Source organism: Vicugna pacos, chromosome 9, assembly GCF_048564905.1.
Source record: "Vicugna pacos chromosome 9, VicPac4, whole genome shotgun sequence".
NCBI classification, from domain to species: domain Eukaryota; kingdom Metazoa; phylum Chordata; class Mammalia; order Artiodactyla; family Camelidae; genus Vicugna; species Vicugna pacos.
The window spans coordinates 31,349,211-31,364,533 of record NC_132995.1 but is presented as its reverse complement, the minus strand read 5'-3'; the positions used below and the strand labels follow the sequence as shown (position 1 = coordinate 31,364,533).

Below are 15,323 nucleotides of genomic sequence, written 5' to 3'. Positions count from 1 at the left end.
ACTTCATCTTCTCAGTCCAGGACTTAGCTCATTAGCTCCCTGTCTTCTGCTGGAATCCCATTTGTGTTCAGACTGATCTGAGAATGTCTCAATGAGACTCCCATTCTAATGCTCAGAGAGGTTTTTATGAATAACAATCAGCATTGGGGACATATTTTTAAAAGTTGCTAATATTAATTTTACAGAAATAAAATCTAATTGAATTCCTCCTGGCTTTCCCCATTAACTTAATGTTATGGACTTTTAACGGATGTTTTAATTAGATGTTCCTAGTAATGGGAATATGGCTCAATTTTCAAATGAGGGCCTAAGCTGCCAATATTCCCATTTGGACTTTTAATTAAGGTGAGAAAATATTAACCATTTACACTGGGTTATTGCCTGGACTATGTGTAGGATGGTGAGGTCACAATACAGCAGGCATGCGAGGGCCTGGGGGTGAAGAAGGGTGAGAGTTGGGGTTGGGGCAGTGGGGAAAGGCAAGTCAGGACCTTTGGAGAAGTTCCTGTATCAGCTATTTTTCCATATAAAGATGTGGATGTGGAAGCTGGTTCCAAATACTTCTCTGAATTTCTCTCTCATTTTTCTGGGTTTGTGGAATAAGTAGTTAGCAAAGTATCAATTTGCTTTTGCCGTGTAACAAAGCACCCCCAAATGTAGTGACTTTAAAAACAACCATTTATTATCTCACAACTTTGCATGACAGCAACTTGGGCTGAGCTTAGCTGGCCATTCCTTCTGGTCCGGGCAAGATTTGGCTTATCTTGGCAAGGGCTATTCATGTATCTGTGCTCAACTAGCAGACCAGCTGGGACTGGCTGCATGCTGATGGTCTTGGCTGGGACACTTGGGATAACTAGGGCTTCTCTCCATGTGGGTGCTCATCCTCCAGGAGGCTAGCCCAGATTACAGAATTTCAAGAGCTGCCAGAGGGTAAGCTCCCATGCCCAAATGCTTTTCAAGTCTCTGCTTGCATTCCATTTGCCACTATCCCATAGGCCAATGCAAGCTGTGCAGAGGGCACAACCCAAGGATAAGGACTTTACAAGAGGCATGAACAAATGGGGACACTCCTGCAATTAACCAATCACAGCAGGTTAGGCAAAAAGCAGATGAAGCCTAGAGGTAGGAGTGGCTGATCCAGTTCTGAGACACTAAATCAGAGATCCCCAATACAAATGCCTGCAGGGCATGACATAAGAATAAATGAAGCAGGCCTGGCAGCAGGCACTGAGGGACCCTGGTGACCCACACCCTCACTAAAGGGACTCTCCACTGCTCAGCCCCAGCTGATCACAGCCATGCGGGGACATCGGCCAACAGTGGCCAGGGAGTCCACCTTTTCTGTTGTAACCTGATGTCTGTATTTTAGTTAGAGTCTCACCATTTTAAAAAGTTGGAAACAAATTAAAAATTATCAATGCTAGGCAGCTATTAGAGAAATGTGAAGGAAGTTTAAACAGGAACTTCACAAAAGAGGAAATCCAAATGGCCAATAAATATATGAAGTGGTGATTAACCTCAACAGTCATCACAGAGATAAGAATTAAACCCAGGATGAGGTACAGTTCATACCATGATCTCAGATGCTGCTGGTGGAAGTGAAAGCTAGGGCAAAAATGATCTAGAAGAGTTGAAGATATGCATAGACTGTGTGCAGAAATTCCACTCCTTAGCACATATTAGGAAATGTGAGCCCATATTCACCAGGTGATACAGTCAAGAATGAGCATGATGGCATTGTACCAAAGAACCTAACACTGGAAACAACCTAAATGTCCATCAACAATAGAAATGATAAACATGTTGTTGTGCAGCAATACAATGGAGTATTATATAGCAACGAACATGACCAAACTATCAATATATGCAACAATGTGGGTGAATCACAGATGTAGTGCCAAGCAACATCTAAGGTGACAAAAGAATGCATACTGTAGATTCTCATTATAGAAAGTTCAAAAAGGAGTACAATTAAACTATATCTATATAAGTGTATACAAATGATAAAAATAATTTTTAAAAGAGATGAAAACATTATGAAAACCTAGGTAGTGGTTATCTCTGGGCCAAAGGAAGGGAGGTAATTGGGAACACTCCAAGAGCTGTCAATGCTTTCCTGACCTGGGTGATGAATCAAGTGAATTTCATGAGTTGGGAGTATAAGTGGGATTGACTGGACAATTCTTTTGCTGCAAGTGGCCTTGCCTGGGGTCACCTGGTGGTATCCAAGATGCCTTAACTCACATTTTTTCTGAAAGACTGGGCTTATCTGGGCTCCTGTCCCTCGCCATGTGGTCTCTCCAAAAGGCTAGCTGGAATTCTTCTATGGGCTCAGGGCTCCAAGAGTGAGTGTACCCAGAGACAGGAGGTGGAAGCTGCTGGTCCCTGAAGGCCTGGGCTGGAAACTAGCATTTCTATCATATTCTATTCAGTACAGCAGTCACATTGTACCCAAGTTCAAGAAGAGGGAACATGGCCCCAACTCCCCATGGCAGGATGTCAAAGACTCTGGCCATCTTTAATCAGCCACACTACTACTACTTTATTATTACTGCTATTGTTTATTAATGATTAGTACTATCCCAGGGTTAGACATTTGAGGAGGCAGCCCTGGAACCAAGATCCTCCCATCGCACTTACTGAAGAGCAGCCCTGAAAACCAGCTTCTTCCTTCACCTGGAGCCGGGGCCCTGGCTCCGACCCCTGCCTCTGTGACTGGTCAGATGGAGGGAGATAAGAAGGTTTTTGGCAGACTCTTGCCCCCAAGGACATAACCTTCTTTCCTCCCACCCTCCTAGTGTCCACCGTTACAGACACCCCTTCCCCTCTCCTCACCCCCATGTCCCATGCCCTGGGGATTCCTGCCCTGCCCCACTCCCAGGGCCATGGTGTGCAAGTCTCATGGTGACTCTGCCAAAGGCTCTGTGGCCAAGAGGAGGCTATGCCTGACTCGGCGTCACACCTGTTCCCTGTTCCACCCCAGGATGCACCTTTTCATTTCTTATTTGTCAAATAGCTTTTTATAGAGTGGCAGATTGATACAGGGGAGACATGCTTGCAGTTTGGAGCTGAGCCAACAGGGTTCAAATTTTAGTTCTGTGTGGCCTTGAGCAGGTTATTTACTGTCTCAATGCCTCGGTCTCCTTGTCTGTCCCATGGGGATAAAAAGAATGATATGCCCCTGGTGTGGGGCCATCATGAGGATGAAGTGAGTTAATATAAACAGCACCAAGAATGGTACCTGTTCACTATGTCAGTGGCTGCCCTTATTTTTATTATTGCAAAGTGAAAATGCACCTAGTAAAAAACTGTACAGAATAGCATACAGTGAAAGGCCAGTCTTCCCACAATTCTGTTTTTGCCTTTCTCCCCAGATGCACCCTCTGCTAATAGTTTCTTGGATCCACTGGCAAAAGTGTTCATTCAAGTGCATGTACACATGCAGGTATGTATAAGATGTAAAAAATCATATATACACACACATACACATGTTGCAGAATAATGAATACTTTTAGACACTTGTCTATACTTTGCTTTCTTCCCTTAACTCAGTATCAAGATTTTTACTGGCACATCTGAACTCAACTAGAGCCCTAGTGGTAGAAGTTCAGGATATTCAGGCCGTTAGGGAAGAAATCAATGGAAGAAAACATCCTTTAGAGGGGATTCCCAAATCCTACCATGTAGGTAGTTCCTGGCCGTCCTTAACGCTTTTAAAGGTTTTGGTCTCATTGACTATGCAGCCTCGCAAAGTTCCTTCTTCCTGGCCTCAGTTTTCCCATCTGTTAAATGGGTATCGGACAAGGCTATCTCCAAATCCTTCTGAATCAGGATAGTCCAGGGATTCAAGGGTATAAGAAGGCTCTGCCATGGCCAGAACCCAGGGACTTCAGGATGTCAGCCTTCTTTTGCAGCCTAAGAAATGCCTGGCCCCATGTCACACAGCCTCTGTGGAGGAGCTGGGGTTGTGTGTCACTGAGGCATGGAGAGTCGGGTAATGAGGCCAGAGTGGGAATGAGGCAAATGTCCTGGGACTGCCTGAACCGAACCCAGGGCATCTGGAGACGCCAGGCGGGCGGCCTTGGTTTGTGTTGGACGCCTCACAGCCCGCCCGTGGTAACCGAACCGGCTTTTGTTTGTTTGTCTAAATAGGAAGACAGAGGCTCGGGGCTGCCTGGGATGGCTCCACAAACAGGCCCGCGGCCAGAGTGGGCGGCCGGGGGAGCTGAGCTGGGCAGCCAGAGGCCTGGGACAGAGAAGGGGGCGTCTGGAGGCCAGGCTAACCCAGCCTGTGAGGGGATAGCGTGGCGGGCAGGCAGGACGAGGGGAGCATGACGGTCAGGTCAAGTGTCCCGTGCAGAAGTAGGACAGAAAAGGAGACTCTGGACTGGCCCACAGCAAGGCCTCAAATAGGCCTCCCTCTCTCTGCCCTGGCCCTGCCCTGCAGCCTCTGACCTCATCCCAGGGGATCCAGACCTGGGTCCTGACCCCTGTGGGCTGCATCTTCCTTGCCCATCAATGGCAAGTCAGTGTCAGATGGTTCACTGATCTCTCCTTTCTGCTGCGGAGTGGGCAGTGGCCGGTGAGTTACGGCCTCCTTTGGTCAGCAGAGGGAGTGGAGGGGACCAGCTTGCTGTGAGGCCAGGAGAGCCAGACAGCTATCTGTCTGCCTTCCTAACCCTCAGGTCCTCAAGGCCTTGTTTTCTCTCCATCTCAGGGCAGTCAGGCTCCTGGTGCAGGTGGGAGAAGGGTGGTACCCCCAGATTTTGAATTAGAGGAATGTTTCAGTTTTTTCGGTGCAAGAAAATGAGATCTGGATATAGCTTATATCGATTTGGTATAGTTATATAGCTGAACCATTTGAAAGAGCCATTTCTATAGATCAAAAACACTCTAATATTGTCCACTTCATGTGGTCCAACCTAACAACTGTAGTGACAAGGATATAAATATAATGCTGACACAGATACAGATCTACACACATATACACAGACATATAAATACATATGCATAAAATGATATGCTGGTCATTGCATTTATCAGTTTTTTTTAACAAGTGCGGACAAACCTCACTAACCTTTGCTCTGCCCTCTGTGCGCCTCCCCCACCCACCCCTCCAACCATGGAGAACTTGATATAGTCTAGAGCCTCCCAAGAGCTTCAGGGCTCACTTCTACAGTGACCAGCCCTCCAGGGGTTGCCGACCAGGACTTCATCTCATTCACCCACTGCAGGGTTGAGCAGCAAAACAGAACTTTGGCATCAGGTAAATCCCACCCTCACCACCCCCACACATACTTTGTAACTTTCTACTGCTGCCACCTTAGTTAAGGTGTTATTTCCTGGAGCCTCTGTTTCCTAGTCTATGAATAGGGGGTTACAAACAGGACCTACTTGGCTAGGCCCCTGTGAAAATAAAATGGAGTGATATACAGCAGGGCCTGACCACTGACACGCAGTGCAGTCTTAACAGGTGTTGTTCTTCTCTCTCCCTCTCAGCCTCTCCTTACTGGGCCCTCCTTAGCCGTCAGGAGGGAAAAACTGCTTGGGCTCCTGTGCATAGCAGAGACATGTGGACAGTATATAAAACCTTTCTTTCCTCCATTTTTTTTAACTGAAGTATAGTTGATTTAAATGTTGTGTTAGTTTCTGGTGTACAGCTTAGTGATTCAGTTATACATATACATATTCTTTTTCAATACAGATTACTACAAGGCGTTGAATATAGTTCCCTGTGCTATACAGCAGCACCTTGTTGTTTATCTATTCTGAACACAGTAGTTCTGCCAATCATTTGTTAAAATTCAGAGCCATCAAGTAAAAGAAGAAACTAAGCCCCGAATCCCACACCCTGAGGCCATCATTGTTAGTATTCTGTAAGTAAAGGGAATACTTAATTTACAATTTGCAAGTAAAGAAAACCTAACTCAAATAGCTTCAGACAAAAGGGATTTGATGAGCTCATGTGACCGAGATGTTCAGAGGAAGCTTGTCAGAGGCAGGCACAGCTGGCCCAGGTGCTAAATGATGCCATCAGGAGTATTAGTCAGCTCAGCCAATATCACAGACTGGGTGGCTTAAACAACAGAAATTTATTTTCTTACCGTTCCGGAGGCTGGAAGTCCAAGATCAAGGTGCTGGCAGGGTTGGTTTCCCCTGAAGCCTCTCTCTTCGACTTGCAGATGGCCACCTTCTGTGTCCTCAAGTGGCCTTTTCCTCTGTGCATATACACTCATGGTATCTCTACCTCTTTTCATATGGATACAGGTCCTAACAAATTAGAACCCCACTACTATAACTTGGTTTAACTTTAATCACTTCTTTAAAGGCCTTATCTCCAAATAGTCGCACCAGGGGTTAGGACTTCAACATATGAATTTTGAGGGGGCCACAATTTTGTCCAGAACATCAAGGATCTACCGTTCTCCATCTTCAATCTGATTTTCCTCTGTGTGGCTTCATCCTTTGGCAGGAACGATGTCCACCAGCAACTCTAGGCTGACATCCTAATTCTTTATCTATAACAGAAAGAGAACACCTCTGTCTGTCTCCATGGCTCCCACAAAGGTCCCAGGAGACAATTTGTTCGGTCCAGACTGGGTCATGTGACCACTCCTGAACAACTACTGTGTTCTGATTGGGCAGGCCTGTGCCACTTGTTCACACTGGTTCCTGGGAATTGAGTCAGCCACATGAAAGCACAGGGCCTGAAAAGCACCCCAGTTCCCCAAAAGAAATTGGGGTGCTTTTTTCCAACTGGAGGGTACATGGATGCTGGATAGACAAAACAACTCATGTCCATTACACACTTCGAATATAATCATATAAAAATATATTTTCCCCCCATATATGGTCAAAGTGTCAGGGAGCTGGGAGGGATACAGACGCTCACCATCCATTCAAATGCCAGTTTTTCAGCTGTTGTTTTACAGTTTTATAAGCTATACCCTGTGATTTCTCCCACAGGTGGTTTTGCCCTCCAGCCCCCACTTCCAGCCCCACTACATGGGCCACCCCCTGAAAATTCAATTTCCCAACAGACATGATCCCTCTAGAAAGAATCAAGGTGACGTCAGATCCTGACAAAGCAGAAACCTCAGGAAAGAGACATTGGGCCTCAAAGACTTTGAAAAGGAAAACAGCATCAAATACTATCTGCCACCAACTAGAAGGTGATCACTGCAACCAGGGGAAGATTAGGATCCAGTGCTGCCCCTTTTCTGACTCTACTCTCTGATCCCCAGCAGCCCCACCTGAAGAGGAAGAGCTCTTACCTTGGGTCTCAACTCCTGATCTCCTGAAGTCAGCATCCTGATTTTCCTTTGTAAACTCACTCGTCTCCCTCTGAGGCATATTTGGGTGTAAACACAAATGCAGGGGTATACCACACTATACGGAAATCAGTCCTCTACCCTCCCCTCTGCAGCAGGTGGTCAGGTGTGGGATCCAGATGTGGCCAGTCAGAAGCTCTCACGGGGGCTTTGTTCACGGAGCCAGTGACGCAAGCCCTGAAGACACGGGTGGCCTGTCTCGTGACCAGGCCACTCCTACTGTGACCCCGTGGCTGTGCTGGCTGCTCCCTAGGCTTCCAGAGCAGCCTCGCCACAACCCCAACTGGTGATTCCTCGACGTCCTGCCCCTAAGATTCCTAATACTAGTCTCTTTCTGTTATAGCCCAAGGACCTCAACTAATCAGCATTTTAAGAGCCCTTTCAATTCTAAAGTCGTGTGAGAAAATAGCAACGCCAGAGGCGGCTCCGGACCTACAACTCCACGTCCTCCACTTCCTCTGGGCTACACCGCTGGATTGTATCCCAGCGTCCTTAGCAGTTAGGCGAGACCATGTGACTAAGTTCTCGCCAATGAGATGTGCGTATTCTGTGACGTGATCATTCTTTGATGTGCGTCACTTCCTGGCCCCGCCCACAGAGCCTCCGTGCAATTCTCCACAGAGAAGACAGGAGAGGACGGACGTCCTGGAGACTGGCAAGGCCATGAGATGTAAGGTTCATCCTCATCCCCACTCCTTGCCACCATTTTGACTTCACACGAGTGAGAAATGGAGTGTGACGGCCTCAAGCCATAGAGACTCTGAGTGTTGTTATGGGCCTTATACGTATACAGTAATGCTCCCAGTAAAGGGTCCTGTGTCTTCAAGTTGGCAGAGAAGACGTGCATCGAAGCCAAGAAGTGACCACCAGCTGCTGCTTCCCTTGTTGGCCAGAGAGGCCAGCTCCCCCGAACCAAGGGCCAGGCCACGTCTCCTATAACACAGAAGAGGCTTGATTAGGAAGGAGACACAGCTGGAGGTGAGTCATGCTGGGGCTGTTCCTTTATTGCTCCTTCAAGTATAACTTCCAATTACATTAAGAGTGAATTTTCATCAGGGACCTGGGGATTTTGAAGTGACTTTTGGATGTTCTGGAGCCATCCCCTCAGAGTTCACTGACTGGGCTCCTTTTCCCAAAGCACTCTGGGAAGATCCTTCCCGGAGTAAAGGAGCAGATGTTGATTTGCATATATGCATGTTTCTGGCCTCTGATGAGATTAGGAGGTGCATTTTTAATCAAAGCCTCCAGCGAGGCTGGGCCCTGGGAGGCAGACTCGAGGGGGGAAGAGGAAATGTCACAGCAAAGAGGGTGTGGGCCTGGGAGAAAGGGACACTCAGCGCTGAGCCTTGTTTATAAAATCGGAGAGGGGCTGGCGGGGCTCTGTGGCTGGTAAACAGGGCTGAAGATGGAGGATAGACTTGGAACTGAGGACATGTGCCCCAGCCCCACTCGCTGTCTGTAAACCCTTGGACAAGTTCTGGCTTCTCTCTGAGGTTCAGTGGACCCTATAATATGGAGGGTTGGGGTGATACTTTTGGACCCACTAACTTTTCCAGGTTATTGTGAAATGAATGAATAAATTTTCATGGACAGGAAATTTGCAAGTATTTTGTCCTAATTATGCAGATGAGAGGAATTATCTCCTGACAGGGTTGTGAGCAGGGAGCCCTACCCTCCCTAACCCCTGGGCCCCTGAGCCTGCAGAAGGGGCTGCAGATCCAAGTCCAAGGGGTCAAGGGTTCTGTCCTAGAGGGAAGCATCCTTTTCTCACCATGATGCTCCACTTAGAGGCTGGTGTAGGGTGGAAACTGCTACGGCCCTTCAGGTGAATAGGGATGCCTTGCTTTTTTTGGAAGAGGATTTTTAGACATGATTCCCAGGTGAAATCTGTACTCCTCGAGGTGTCTCATTCCCGAAGTAGAATACTCCAAAGTCTTTAAAAACGATGAGCTACGTCTACATGTATTCCTTGAACACATCAGGACCTCAGAACCTTTGCACTGACTGTTCCCTCTACCTGAAATACTGTTCCCTTGTTTACTCCTCACTTTGATCCATGTCTCTCCTTGAATGGAGGTAACATTCACAGAGGCAACCTGACCATCTTGGCTTTCCTGCCCATCCTCGTTTCAGCAACTCTTTTCCATTACTTTCCTCTAGCCCAGGGCTTCTCTGAACTATTGATATTTTGCACTGGATAATTCTTTGCTGTGGAGGCTGTCCTGTGCATTTTAGAATGTTTAGCATTTCTTGGCTGTACCCATTAGATGTCAGTAGCACCTACCCTCCAGAGGTTATGAGAATCGAAAATGTCTCCAAACATCATCAAATGTGTCTTGGGGGCAAAGCCTTCCCAGCTGAGAACCAGCAGTCCAATCTGTTCTATTTTCTGTATAGGGCTTGGCACTACCTGAAATATATTTTACATGTTTTTCTGATCATTTGTTTATCATCCATTTCCCCCGCTGAAATGTGAGGTCTGCTCAGGCAGGGACCCTGTCTTACCTTGTTCACCAGGGTGGTCCCAGGCTCAGAGTAGCACCTGACATGTCAAGGAGCCCAGTGAATGCTTGTTGAATAAATAAGCAAGTGAGAAAAAAAAGCAGCAGCTTCAGCGAGCGTGTGTGGTAGGATCCCTTTAATGTCTGTGTGCACGTGTGTAACAAGATGCAGAGAGCTGTGTTCTTGTGGCAGCTGGTGCAAAAAGCCTTTCAGGGAGAGGCCAGGCTCCACCTGAATGGCACCATTCCTCACAAATCCTCTTTGAGTGTCCCTGTGGCCTCTCAAGGCCAGCTCCCACCTGGGCTTCTGAACAGGATTGAAATTGCTCTTCATGAGACAAATACACAACTTCTGCTGGTTCTGACCACATTCACAATAAAAATTAATGTGCATGTGATGAAATGCAGAGATCCTACAGGACCTACACCCCATACCTCTCTGACTATCATCTCCTTTATTCTCCCCCTTGTAAACTCTGCCCCTGCCACACTGGCCTCCTTGGTATTCCTGGAACACTCCAAGCACACGCTGCCTCAGGGCATTTGCACTTGCTGTTGCCTCTCTATGAAACACTCTTATACTTCTTACATGGGTAATTTTCATGATTTGCACCCTTCCCAACTCCTTTAAGTGTCTACTCCAAAGTTGCCTTTTCAGGGAGGCCTTTCCTGACCGTCTGATTTATTTAATGCCTGTATTATCTGTCTTCCCCTGGAGAGTGTCATCTTCTCCAGGCAGGAGCTCTTGATGGTTTCATTCACATAGATTGTTGCTTGGCATGTTCTTGGTCATGTGTGGGTGTGCATAGGTGCATGGGTATGACTTATTTAACACTGTGACACCAGGGCGGAAAACAGTGGCTGGCACACAGGTGGGTGTTTAGGCGGGGTTCCCCAAGGCAGACCCTGAGACAGAGTAGGGTGAAAGTGATGCATTAGGAAGCATTTCTAGGAACAATTTATAGGGAGTAGGGAAACAGGACAGTGAAGGGAAGGAGGCCAAGAGAGGGTGCCTATCAAGCAAAGTCCTACAGAGGGGACCTTGGGCTGGAGATAGCACGGGTCATGTGTTTGAGCTGTCCTGCATGGGAGTTGAGGGGGTGAAGCCTTTACACCCCACAGCCATCAAGCTGCTCTAGAAAGATGTACCAGGTACTTCCGGCTATCTACTCATGCAGGCAAAGCATGTTCTAGCAACTTGAGAGCAGCCCACCAACAAAAAGACTCAGGGCTGGCTGTTAGGATAGACGGCATAACCAGAGCGGGACTCCAGTGTGCAGCAAGAGGAGGAAGGGATCCCAGGGGCTTGTGGGTGGAACTCTGACAGTGTTGCTACAACAGGCATGCTCCCTAGGTGTTGAATAAATCCTCCAGGCTAGCTCACATGCAACTGGAACATCCTTGTAGCTAAAGAAATGACTTTGGTCTATGCTACCACACTTCATCCCTTGTACCTCACAACTTGTACTAAATTTGAGGATGCTGGGACCTGGCTGCAGAGCTTGGCCTGGGCTAAATGAGTGGGCCTGTGCCGGACACCCACATGCCCGCTCCCTGAGGCCCGGGCAGAGCTGCTCCAGTTTAAGGCTAGTTCGTCTGCTTTGCATCCTGAGGTTAAGCCTGCAGAGGATCCTGTCACCGGAACAGACCTCATTTTCATCTGCTTCCTCTGCTGCAACTCAAGTAAATTTCTGGTTTGTCCTCTCACTCCTCCCTGCCGCTGCAGAGGCCAGGCCCTCTGCCTGGAATGCCCTCTTTACCATTCTCCACCTTGAAATACACTCTCCACCTTCCCTTCCTTCCTTCCTCCCCCTCTTCCTTCCTTCCGCTCAAATAGCACTTCTGGAGTGAGTGAAACCGCCCTGCCCCCAGCTTTGATCACACAGGGCTGCGCTTGTTGGTCTTCCTGTTTGGGCAGCAACTGTGACTCTGTCTCTCTGGTCCCCCAGTGCCTGCTCGGTGCTTGGCTTCTAGGACATGCGAGACAGATGCTTAATAGGTGAACACATCAACCAACTACCAAAAAAGATCAGAGGCAGGAGAGATGCCATTTAAACCTTACCCCTTCTCCATGGCACCTTCTCCCACCCTACGTGGACCTGGGATTGAGCATTCGGAGACTGTCTGGCCTCTAAGGTTGCACTAAGGACCCTCCTTTTTACGGACCCTCCTCTCTGGTACCTCTATTCTGTTTCCCTCACCCCAGCTTCCCTCCTTTCGGCTCCCCCTCTCCCTGGTTCCCTTCCTCCCAGGGGTCTGCTCTGGTTTCCCAATCCCTAGGGCCTCAGGGATTCTCTCCACTTGATTTCCTGCCCCAGAAACTTCTGGAACCAGCTCAAACTCCAGTGCCCCAAGAGTTAACCACCTCAAACTCAGCTCACACCATTCACTGTCAAATGGATTTCTCGGGCCAGCCAGAGTGCCGGGAGCCTGGGCCGAGCTGGGTCGAGTGGAGGTTTATTTTTCTGCTGACTACCATCTCCCAGCTGAGTCTCGTTCCCAGGACAAAACTCCGGCCCCGGTTTCCCTGGCTCTCTCTCTCTCCGTATAAAAACAACTTTATCTCTAAAGAGCAAATAACACCCAGCGCTCATAACAGATGCCAAGAACTGTTTCTGTTTTGATTTTTGAAAATAAAAATTCAACTGTGTTCAATAAAATTCAGAAGCCGCTTCCCTCTGTGGAAATTAAAGGAATCCAAGACGCCGGAGAAGCCACCGACCTTCCTAATTAAAGCTGCAGCAACGGCGGGAATCTGCTTCCTACAACCAGCCCGCTCTTGCTGAGCAGAGAACAAAGCCGACCCCCATCAATATTTCATTCTCTCTTTTCTTCCACGATAACAATGCTGTGTGTTCTGAGTGCGCCCCCCAAAAAAGACATGCAGAGCTATGTTAATTAGGGTTTAAATAATTGACGCCCCAGATCTCGCTGTGTTTCCGGAAGTGTGCAAGATGGGTTGTTGGCTCAGCTCATAATTGCATCTGTTTGCAGTCACAGTCTCTGTCCGTCTGTCCAGTTTGGCAGGTCTCGACATATGGAAAGACTAACTCCAGTTCCCAGAAATTGCTTCCATCCTGAGGTTTTGGGTGCTATTTTGCTTTGAGTTGTAGACTGGAGTCTGATAAGATGTGTTAACTTGGGGCCTACTCAGAGGAAGGGTCCCCTGCACCTCTTCCTATCCTGGCCAGGCACCAGGCGACCCCCCAGGCCTCTGACCCCATTCTGGGCACACACTCTGGATACCTGACATGCAGGAAGGTTATAGCAAATAGTCTTTCGGTGGAAGGAAGGGAGGGAGGGAGACAGGGAGGATGAAAGGGAAGGATGCAGAGAAGGAAGGAGAAAGGACAGATGGATGGATGAGTTTGTCCTGTGGGTCCATGGTGATTTACCTCCTCCTAGATGGGACATTTAAAACAGGGGAGATAGTCTATCTGTAGATCCTTATGTGTGGACAGTACCTTAGTGCTTTGTTCTATAAACAGCAATGAGAGGAACTGTGATGTGGCGGTGAAGAGCATGAACTTTGGGCCAGACTATCAAAGTTTGAATCCCAGCTCTGCCACTTATTATATATATGCTGAATACTTGGAGAAGGTTCTTGGCCTCTCTGAGCCTGTTTCCTCATCTGTAAAATGAGGATAACAGTAGTACCTATGTCATAGGGTTACATATGTTTACATCAAGTATAAACCACTATCACTATTCCAGCTGTTCATTACAAAGGATTGAATTTCAGGCAGTGCAGCAAAGCAAAGAGAGTGAGGGAGAGATCTCTGGGGGGACATCCAGTGACTCCAAGACATAAAGGCATAAAGACAGCCAAGGCAGAGTTCCAGTGGGTAGAAAGGGGACGAAGGCTGCTGATCACTGTGCTAAAGACATACTGAGCAAGGCTCTCTTGGCTGCTGGGAGGACTAGCAAACCCACTGTGTCTTCGTGGGGCTCTGCACCCATTCCCTCTTCTTTCAGTAACTGTTCTCTTTTGAAGAAGAACCCGACCTTGCCCATCTCCACGCAGTCCTTGTTGGATTAACACTTGTCTCAAGCCAGGTCCTGTAACCCTAGATGGCACCTAAAGGGGAAAAAGCTCTCTTTGTGCACTGGGGTTGGGAAACCCTCAGGGAGGCGGCATGGCTGTCAGCTTGTTACTCACAGGGAGAGCCTGCCAGAGGGTGAGGCCAACACAGAGTAGAGCAGGGCTGAGAGATGGAGTGAGAGTCAGTGTTCTTAAATGTGTTCCGCTTCTCCAAATCTCAGGTTCCTCCGCCTATAACTGAAGAGCCCTGAAGGATGTACCCACCTTCCTTCCTCCTACCTGCCCAGCCCTGGCCCTGGCCGAGCCTCCCTACGTCCACCCCACACATCTGCTGGGACCGGTTTGACTAACCTCCAGAAACCTGGCCTTTCTTGACCCCTTGCGGTGTCCATTAAGCAAACATTCATCTTTAGACCCTAGAATAGCAGATAAAGGATAAACGTTGTGCCTGGGTCTGAGAGGTGCACTAGCCCAGCTAGGGAAATTGACACACTCAAGGTCCTACCCCAGGGCCTTTGCCTGTGCTGAACCTCAGCCAGGAATGTCATCTCCCATGTACCTAATGAAACCTTCCCTGCTCTTTCAGGTCCATCTGAGATGCCACTTGCTCCAGGAGCCCTTCTGTGATGCCCCCTTGTGAAGTTCTCCCTCCTCTGGTCTGTCCTCTCCTAAGACGCTTAGCAGGTCATCTTGTTGCTGTGTGTGTGTCTGTTTCTTCTCCCCAGCTGGGAGTCTGAGGAGAGGAGGGCATTTCCTTGCCCACCAGGGGTCCCCCGATGCCCCACAGTACAAATGAGACATCCATCCCCAATTTGAGGTCCCTCCATCTTTCTTGTCTCAGTTTGGTTGTTTTGGCCTCTGAGGACACATTCAGAGGTGGGTTATTCTCCCATTTCTGCACACTGTTCTAGGATTTCCAATCAGACCTGCCTTTGACACCGTCGTGAGTCTGGAAGGGCTGCTACAAGTCATGGAGTCCATTCTCCTGCCTACTTACCTGGCAGGCAGACTCTAGGGATGATCAGAACAGAAAGTTTATCCTCAGGGGCCCATAAACTCGGCAGCTGGGCTCCCCACAACTCTGCTCTTGAACTTGCTGGGTGACAGGGCTTCCCAGAGCCACATGGTGTAGGTGAGATGTGCTTCTCTCAGCTCAACCCCGTCTGGAACAGGCCCCGGGGGAGCTTCTGGCCATCCAGCTCTACCAGCCAGTCTGCTCCTCTTGGGCTCACAAGCTGACAGACACGCCCTGCCACGTGCTCAGTGTATGGAAGGGAAACTGAGGCCTGGGGCAGTACATGCCCATGGTGGTCACCTCCCTGGCAGGGGGGTGCCAGGAAGATGGAGCCAGGCAGGACCACACTGACCAATGGATCCTTCTTGTCTGGGACAAAGCAACTGAGGCTTGTGGGCCAACATCTGGAAGGGGCCCCAGGCAACCCTCTG

General features: G+C 48.5%; 2 long non-coding RNA genes across 7 annotated transcripts in view; one reads left to right on the top strand and one right to left on the bottom strand.

Annotated features, from left to right (window-relative positions):
- LOC140698124 (uncharacterized) overlaps positions 1–7,469 on the bottom strand; it is a 76,134-nt gene extending 68,665 nt beyond the window's left edge. For both annotated transcript variants that reach the window (XR_012075627.1, XR_012075628.1), the window contains exons 1-2: positions 7,278–7,469; positions 6,108–6,521 (exon numbers count right to left, since the gene is read on the bottom strand). This is a non-coding gene — a long non-coding RNA (uncharacterized lncRNA). The remainder of the gene's footprint in view (positions 1–6,107; positions 6,522–7,277) is intronic.
- Positions 7,470–7,790: 321 nt separating this feature from the next.
- Positions 7,791–15,323, top strand: part of LOC140698125 (uncharacterized) — a 67,126-nt gene continuing 59,593 nt past the window's right edge. For all 5 annotated transcript variants that reach the window (XR_012075630.1, XR_012075631.1, XR_012075633.1 and 2 more), the window contains exon 1: positions 7,791–8,312. This is a non-coding gene — a long non-coding RNA (uncharacterized lncRNA). The remainder of the gene's footprint in view (positions 8,313–15,323) is intronic.